Source organism: Pinus tabuliformis, chromosome 5_1 (genome assembly GCF_031772625.1).
Source record: "Pinus tabuliformis cultivar Carrire ecotype Pingquan chromosome 5_1, CPIR1, whole genome shotgun sequence".
NCBI lineage: Eukaryota > Viridiplantae > Streptophyta > Pinopsida > Pinales > Pinaceae > Pinus > Pinus tabuliformis.
The window spans coordinates 384,625,868-384,633,844 of record NC_142305.1 but is presented as its reverse complement, the minus strand read 5'-3'; the positions used below and the strand labels follow the sequence as shown (position 1 = coordinate 384,633,844).

At 34.0% G+C, this 7,977-nt stretch overlaps 1 pseudogene; it reads left to right on the top strand.

The window, feature by feature from the left end:
- The first annotated feature begins 5,036 nt into the window (after window positions 1-5,036).
- Window positions 5,037-6,243, top strand: LOC149165058 (uncharacterized; annotated as a pseudogene).
- Window positions 6,244-7,977: the final 1,734 nt, after the last annotated feature.

Here is a 7,977-nt window from a genome sequence, read left to right as displayed (position 1 = left end):
TTTGGTTATCTTGGATTTTTCAGGGTTTCCCTAACACTACCAAAATAATCGATGAACGCTTCTGACCTGACAATTCATGTCTCATGACTACTGATTGAATGGTTAGCATTTTAACCAAGATGCAGAGAATTTGAGGCGATGGAGTTGCAGAGTCTGGACATGCTTATGGAGACTATGACTTTAAGTGATACCGATGTTGTTAAGAGTATTATATGCCGAATGAAGAAGGGCACTCATTGATACCCAACATATAACAAAGTTGGTACTCCATGTTGGTGATTCGAGTTTATAATATTCTTTAGTATCGCTCCTTCAGGGACCATAAGCTAGCCATATCTTTACTATTTTAATGGGTTACAATAGTATGTAATAACGGACCTAATCTTTGGCGCTGGTGATGAGAGATCTTGTTAAGATAGTAGAGGTCAAACTCAAAATTTTAGTTACGAAAAGTGGTTAACTCCAACGACTTAGCTGAAGGATTGAAAAAGGGCTATCATGCATGGATTTATACACTATATCTACTAATAATCAAACTTTGGGGCCATTTCAAACATTTAACACCGAGATCATTTTTCTTATGGTGTCGAGAAGCATAGAACAACGTGGAAGGTCCTTTATCTTTTTATTTCAAGACATAAAGAGGAATTAGTTATTAGAACATGGATTTCCAATCATCTTTAAACATTTTTACAAAGTGGTGTTTTCCTCTCCTCGCATATAAATGTAAATTTGTTCCAGAAACATCCCTTATCACTTTATCTACAATGGGCACAATAAAATTCCCATAGATTTGGTCAATATTCTGAAGAGATGCGACAAGGAGAGATGCAACCAGTGGTATCATAGAACCACTTCATGGTCATTACTCAGCTCTCTAATAACTTGTTATATGATCATTAGCAGCTTCAGGTAGTGTGTGATGATAATCAACAAACCACTTCTTAGAACCACTTCATGGTCATTACTCAGCTCTCTAATAACTTGTTATATGATCATTAGCAGCTTCAGGTAGTATGTGATGATAATCGACAAACCACTTCTTAAAATATCGTGTAGTGCAAGGGTTTTTCAATTGTTTTGTGTTTATAGTTACTTTTTAAATGATTAAGGTAAAACGTATGCAGTCACAGATATATTCTTATGAGTACCATTTTAGTTCTGTTGCTTTAGTTAATACTTGTTGCGGAAAATTGTTTCCAATGGGGGATATTTAACTATTTGAATGGTTTTTTTAGACACCTATGAAGAGTTCCACTTGATTTTCTGAATCAGAGCTCCCCACGATGATGGGGCCTATAATCCATTTTCTAGGTATATGAATGCACCTGCCTATGCTATCTATATGGCCTCCATTTTTGAGTTGAAATCCTATCAAAAATGGTCTTTAAATTGTGAATCAATGCCTAATTGCTAATCACCACATAGATCCTACTTTGTTAAATTAAAAAAAATAGGGGGTCTTTAACGGGAAATATTACAAGTGGTATCAAAGCTCCTAGGTTCAAAATTTTGACATAAATGGATGTATCATGAAAGGAATTTCAATCAGATTAGGAAAAAAGACAAAGGAGACAGGGAGAAAGACATTATACCTAGCATGGGCCACTATCTTGTCACAGATTCATAGGCTCGTCACTACCTACAGATCTCACACCTGAAACAAATGCAGAACATAAGCCACAATCTAAACCTACAATATCGAACTTGTTAAATACTTGATCAAGCGAAGGAAGTAAACATGGAGTTGATCTTCTAGACCTATTCCTAGATGGATGATTCAAAATGATCCCAGGTTCCGCAAATTTTTGTGCTAAAGGTCGGGGAAGTGGTTTCCCATGTGGTCTTTCAACAAAACTCTAATAATGTGAAAGATAGACAAAAGTAAAATGTGATGCAAAAATATTTTAAATATTTTTAGGCCCGGAATCATTCTCGGAAGTTGTATTAATACTGCATTACCTAGATTCTCCTAAATTTTCAAATCTTTCCTTTCATTCTTATGAAAATTTCAAAGTTTCAAAAAAGAAAATAATTAATTTATATTTACTTCCATTCTTCCTCACACTTCCTTAGAAGAGGATTTCCTCCACCATAATGGAATATTGCTAGCTTGAAAAACTACTAAGCCAATATTTTCTAATTAAGATAAACTATAATAACTGGGCTTGATTAAGCTTCATCGATAACCATAAAGATATTCGAAACTCCATTCAACCTCATGCAATTCATTGGCTACCAATTCCTGAAGTGGAAATTTTCACCGTAACTACACTAGATCTAAATACTTAAATGATGTTGATTAATAAAATAGTTTATGTCCCTGAAGCTATCATCTCAAGCCTGTAACCTGGCTTCGGTTGACTTGGCCTCAAGAATGATTACAACGCAACCCAATCTAAGGTTGGGAGGAGCAACATGATCTTGAATTCATTTCTTAGTCTCGAGATAACAACATTTCCTTCTTCCTTTGTTTAAAGTATGTTGTATTGTTCTCATCACTGGTATGACTGGTTACATGGCTTCATTTTAGTGAGATGTGAAATGATGTTGTATTGTTCTCATCACTGATATGAGTGGTTACATGGCTTCATTTTAGTGAGATGTGAAATGCCTTCCTTAGTTATGTATTATTTTTTAATGTTTCACATTTGTGAGTGACAAATATTTATTTTAAAGGTTCTTTTTTTTCTAACTTATGTGCAAATGAAATAGAGACTTGGTTTTGAATGAATTGGAGAACATTATTGTTACATAAAACCTAAAGTCCAATGGACAAGAAACCAAGTCTCCTTCAAAGAACTAATCAATTGATCACAAAGTGTGATTCTAACCCAACATTTCTATGCAAGATATTTGCGACTATACTTTCACAGACAAGGAGGTAAATCTATTATTATGTTCGACTTTCAGGCTTTCTCACACACGTTGTTGGGAGATAGATGCACATACTCAGATTTGAATTGAAATAGTAGATATTCCTGCACAATTGCATCTGGTTTTTAAGCATAGTTATAGTGTTATTAAAAAAAAAAAAAAAAAATAGATAACAGAACTTATAATCACAAACACTAGTTCATTGCACAATAAATTCTCATTATCATCAAGAGAATTGTTGTTTAAGAAGGGGTTTGAGATAATCAGAACATGAAAGCCTAAATTTTGTTTCTCAGTCTTGTGTTTTAAATGCAATTTTTTTCAATTGTAAAAAAATTTGAATATGTGTGGAGGATGATGTGAGAAGTTATTCCCAAGTTTTTTGTTTTAAATGCAATTTTTTTTCAATAGTAAAAAAAATCTGAATATGCGTTGAGGATGATGTGAGCAGTTATTCCCAAGACTCTATTTTTACAAAAAATGAGCTCAGTAAGATCTAGAAGAGCATTTTTGGTTATTTGAGGCTTGACATCCCAACTTTTTCTTGGCTAGGGTAGGTTGTCATCTTATTCTAGGTTTGTACTAGGTTCCCATGTAATAGAGTATTTTATTTTGTTAATATCCAGTATGGGTAGACTGAAGTCATTAAGATTGTACCCTTCAACAATTATACCAAATCCAAGGTCCTGTGTAGTGTCAAGACAATCACAATTATTTATGTCTCTATTTTATATGAATGATATCTATCTCCTATCTTTCATATCTTGTGTTGCGATGAATGTGATTATATGGATTTGATATAGTATTCCACCAAGGATACAATAAATGAAACTAGAACGATAATATTTTGGATGGAAGTATAAGAGACTGAATAAGTTGTTAGAATTGGAAGATTCTTTAAGTCTTCCCAGTGATGAAAACAATCCATTAATGTATTAGATAGACCAAACACATAAATTTTAGTCTAAACATTCACATTATTGGCTATCAATTCTAACTTATAGGGATAGAGGGATATTTTATCCTATTAGTGGCAATGATTCCAGCCTGTGGACATCTGGGTTTCAATGTCTCTTTACTGCGTTTGAAATTTAGCATAGAAGGGGAGGATAGCATGTGGACCTAAAATTTGTCACTAAGCAACTGATCTAAATACCAACATTATTAATTTCGATTAGGACATAACAATTAAGTAACTAGGTGGTTCCCAATTTTGGGGTAGAAGGAACAAATTCTTGCCCATCAAATTATACTAAATGTGTCCCTTGTCATGATTTAAAGTGTGCCAATACTTTTCCAGGGGGTACTACATTCAATATAAAGATGAGAACTAAACAAGAGATGGGTCATTCTTATTAGGTTCTTCCACTGTTAGATATGCATGTAATGAATCTATCCCCTTATGAAAATTTACATAATGAGTTTATCTAAGGCCTTTGCTATGAACGTTAACCAGAAGTAGTTGTAGGAGTATATGGAAAGATGGTTGAAACTGAGCACGCACTAAATTCAATTTTCTATATTAGCTTGCTAAATGGCTCCTAGAGATTTAAAAGTGTGATTGATACATTGAAATTATCTAAAGAGAAACATGCTTGTCATACTCAAAGCATTAAGTTGTTAAGGGTCTACCCCCTGCAACGCACCACTATAAAACTGACCCCAGATTTCATTATTTTAATGCTCAAGAAACCAACTGGAAAACAAAGGAGACTATGTCACGACAACATAAGATCCCATTTCTCAGAATCTATGAATTGGAAGCAATGTCGTAGTTAAGAATGACCATGAACATGGCCATTGAGGTAGAGGGAATAACATCTCTACACAATGACATAATTCTAGGATTTTATAGAACATGATTGTAGTGAAATGTAGGACATAAGGGGTATGGTGAAGATTGGTGTAGCAGAATGCCTCACAATCCAATTCAACTATATAAAAATAAAATAAAAACAGACCTAGTCACAAAGGTACCAAGATAATGAAATGCATAGTAAGTGATATAATTCATGAGTCAAACACCTCAATTATTACACTACCATGAGAGCACTATTGATATTTAGCAGAAAAATAAGCTAATATACTAAGTTACAGAGAGAAAGACTTCATAATTGTTCCCATACATCCATAAGACCATAGTTAAATCAAATATAATAATGGAGTAATCGAGACATATACATATAGTCATCACACCATACAAGATTAGGATACAATCTCGGCTATGAATGAACCATTCTTCAACATGCTCACCAAGTTGTCGTCGAAGGGGCCAAAATCTTCCAGGTTTGTAACTCTGTATGAAACGAAAATAGATTTAAAATTGTTTTGAGAATATTGGAAGACATTTCTCTGTCTGTTAGGTAAATCGAGAGGGTCGAGGCACTACAAAGGTACTTGATTTCGATGAGGAAAATTGACAAGGATTTCAAATGTTTGGTTCATATAGGAGAGAGAAACAAGGAATAGGTTCTGATATCTAACAATGGTAGTGCATCACCAAGAAAATCTTCTATTGTTTTTTTGTATGATCTACACAATGGATATGAACCGACGAATTTTCATGATGTTTTTCTTAATAATCAAGCATTGGAAAACATTACAACATCTACGGTTGGCTCTTGTCTTTGAATGAAGATTCTTCAAGCACCAAGTGAAGATGAAGTTCCCCCATTGTTTGCGCTATTTGAAGTGTTCTTGATAGGGGTAAAGAGGTGCAAAATTCTATCATAAGTTTTATAAAGGACCTGGAAAAATAATTTTTTGGCTATCAATAAGAAGTGCTAGTGAAACGTGACAAATTGTTGCATTTTTCACAAGTTCTGATTATTGGACTCAAGTTGAATGCAGAGTTGTCAAGAATAGATGTGGAGATCTTCGATCTGAAATCACAATTAATGGAGAATAAATTTTTGGACCCTCGAAGGGATGATCAAGGAAAGTCTGATGAAGTTTCACCTGCTACTATTGAGGATATAAAGAAATCATAGACAATTATTCGGATAAGCTCAAGAATTAATTTTTTCGAGGATATAAAGAAATGATAGACCATTATTCGGATAAGGTCAAGAATTAATTTTTTCTTGGAAAGGAAGAAATAATTATACACATTGGAGACTCAAAGGAGATGTATGCCCAAATGGTGGATAAATTGACACTTATTGCAGAATTCCTAGCCATTTGAACAACAAAGGCAGAGAAGAAGATTGTAGATAACAAGCATAAAGAAAGGAAGAGGCACTAAATTACCGTGTAGCGAAATATCAGGAAGTAGAACAAATATAGAGGGAGTTGAAAGGAGAGACTCAAGAGCTTGAGAAGAAGCGAGTAGAGCTTGAAGCATTACTTAAAAATGTTGTGATCTAATTTTTAAGGGTGGGTGTCAAGATGTTGATGACCTAGGTTCAAACCCTATTACGCATAGTGTCGTGGACATTAAGAGGTTGTGGATATTCAAAACAGTGTAACGTTCGTTTATGATTCATGTATACGAAGTGTTGAGTGCTTTAAATAGACACACTGGATTATTCATGGCCCAAAAAGGCGTTCGAGCAGTGTTAGGAAGATAGTTAAGAAAAAAAAGGGAGGCAATCATATTGCATAACTGGACTATGTGTGATGTAATTTTGAGTACAAATAAATTATTTTCTGAGTTAAGGACATGGTTAAGGTTGTCATTAAATTTCAAATATAACATTTTAATCCATGCTAGATTAAATATCATTGACTAGGGCCTTCTTTATGATTGGATGGAGGTCATGTTTCCTATGTCATTGAGACCTATTCTTATGAAAAATTCAATCTCAAAACCCAATTTAATTAGTATTTTACAATTTTATTATGGGTGATTACCACTATGTTGTCATTTTCTCTCATCGTGTTGAATTTTTCTACAAATACAAGATATATGGCTTAGACTAGCTCAATAGAAGCACTTGAATTCCTTGAGATGAATTGCTTTAGTTAGGCACTGGTTTCGGGATTTGAGCAGATCCACTATTCCTTTATTCTCCATTAGACAAATCGAGCTTGGTATGATTGGATATACCTAAATAAATTTGTGAATAAATGATTAAAAGGAACCTTTGGTATTGACTTGTTGTTATGCTAATGATACTAACACTATTTGAAAGCATGTGGATAATGTGACTAATGCAGGGAGACTAGAAGAAGTAAGTGTTCGGCAAGAATACAAATGCATTGGAAGGACTTGAATTTCTTCCTATTAATTGAATGCAATGAAATTGAACATAAGGAATCATGGTGTTAGGGTCCTATAAATTTTATAGGATAAGTTGTTGTTGTACCTCATTATTTGGGTTTGGGAGATGCAAATAATGATTCATTTATGAAATTATTTCCATGAAAATGTTGATAATAACATTTGGATCCTAAATATCCTCGCTAGAAATGATTAGTGATTTCATCTAAAGGTACAAGTAATGAAAGAGAAACCTAATCACCTGTAGTGTCCCATCATCAAAGATCTCCCTCCCATTTCACTTCACTCATCCAATCCACTCATTTCATCTCTCCTCATCATTGTCCATATATCACTTCTCTAAATACTTTAACCCATCATTTCCTTTCTCTATTTCATTCCATATCCCTCATTTCCCCAAGGGGAATGTGAAAATTTTGCATCACAACATAGAAATAAGGTCGATTGGAGAGTTTCGAGCATTCATTGTGCCTAACTCCACAAATACTGCACAAAACCTAACTACGCAAAGTGATTACGCAAAGATTCCCCCTCATCTTGGCATCACCTATGCAAGAATTTCTATAGTTTCTTCAATAAATCACCATCCACACGTCTGCCTCTGCAAAACCAATGTCTTCGTTTTTCCCAGATCAACATACAAGTATGAAAAACAATAAATTTTTTTGAAACGACTACTCACAAACATACTATTTCAAAATTTTAATTCTCATTCTTATTTGCCATATGATTCAGCCATGTTTGTTCAAATCAACCTTCATGCCTCTTAGATACCTGTTATGACATCTGTTTCCCATATATTTCTTGTTTAAACCTAAAAAAGTTTAATTTCCCTTACCTTGCCTAAACCCTGTTTGCACAATGAGATGTCTGCAAAT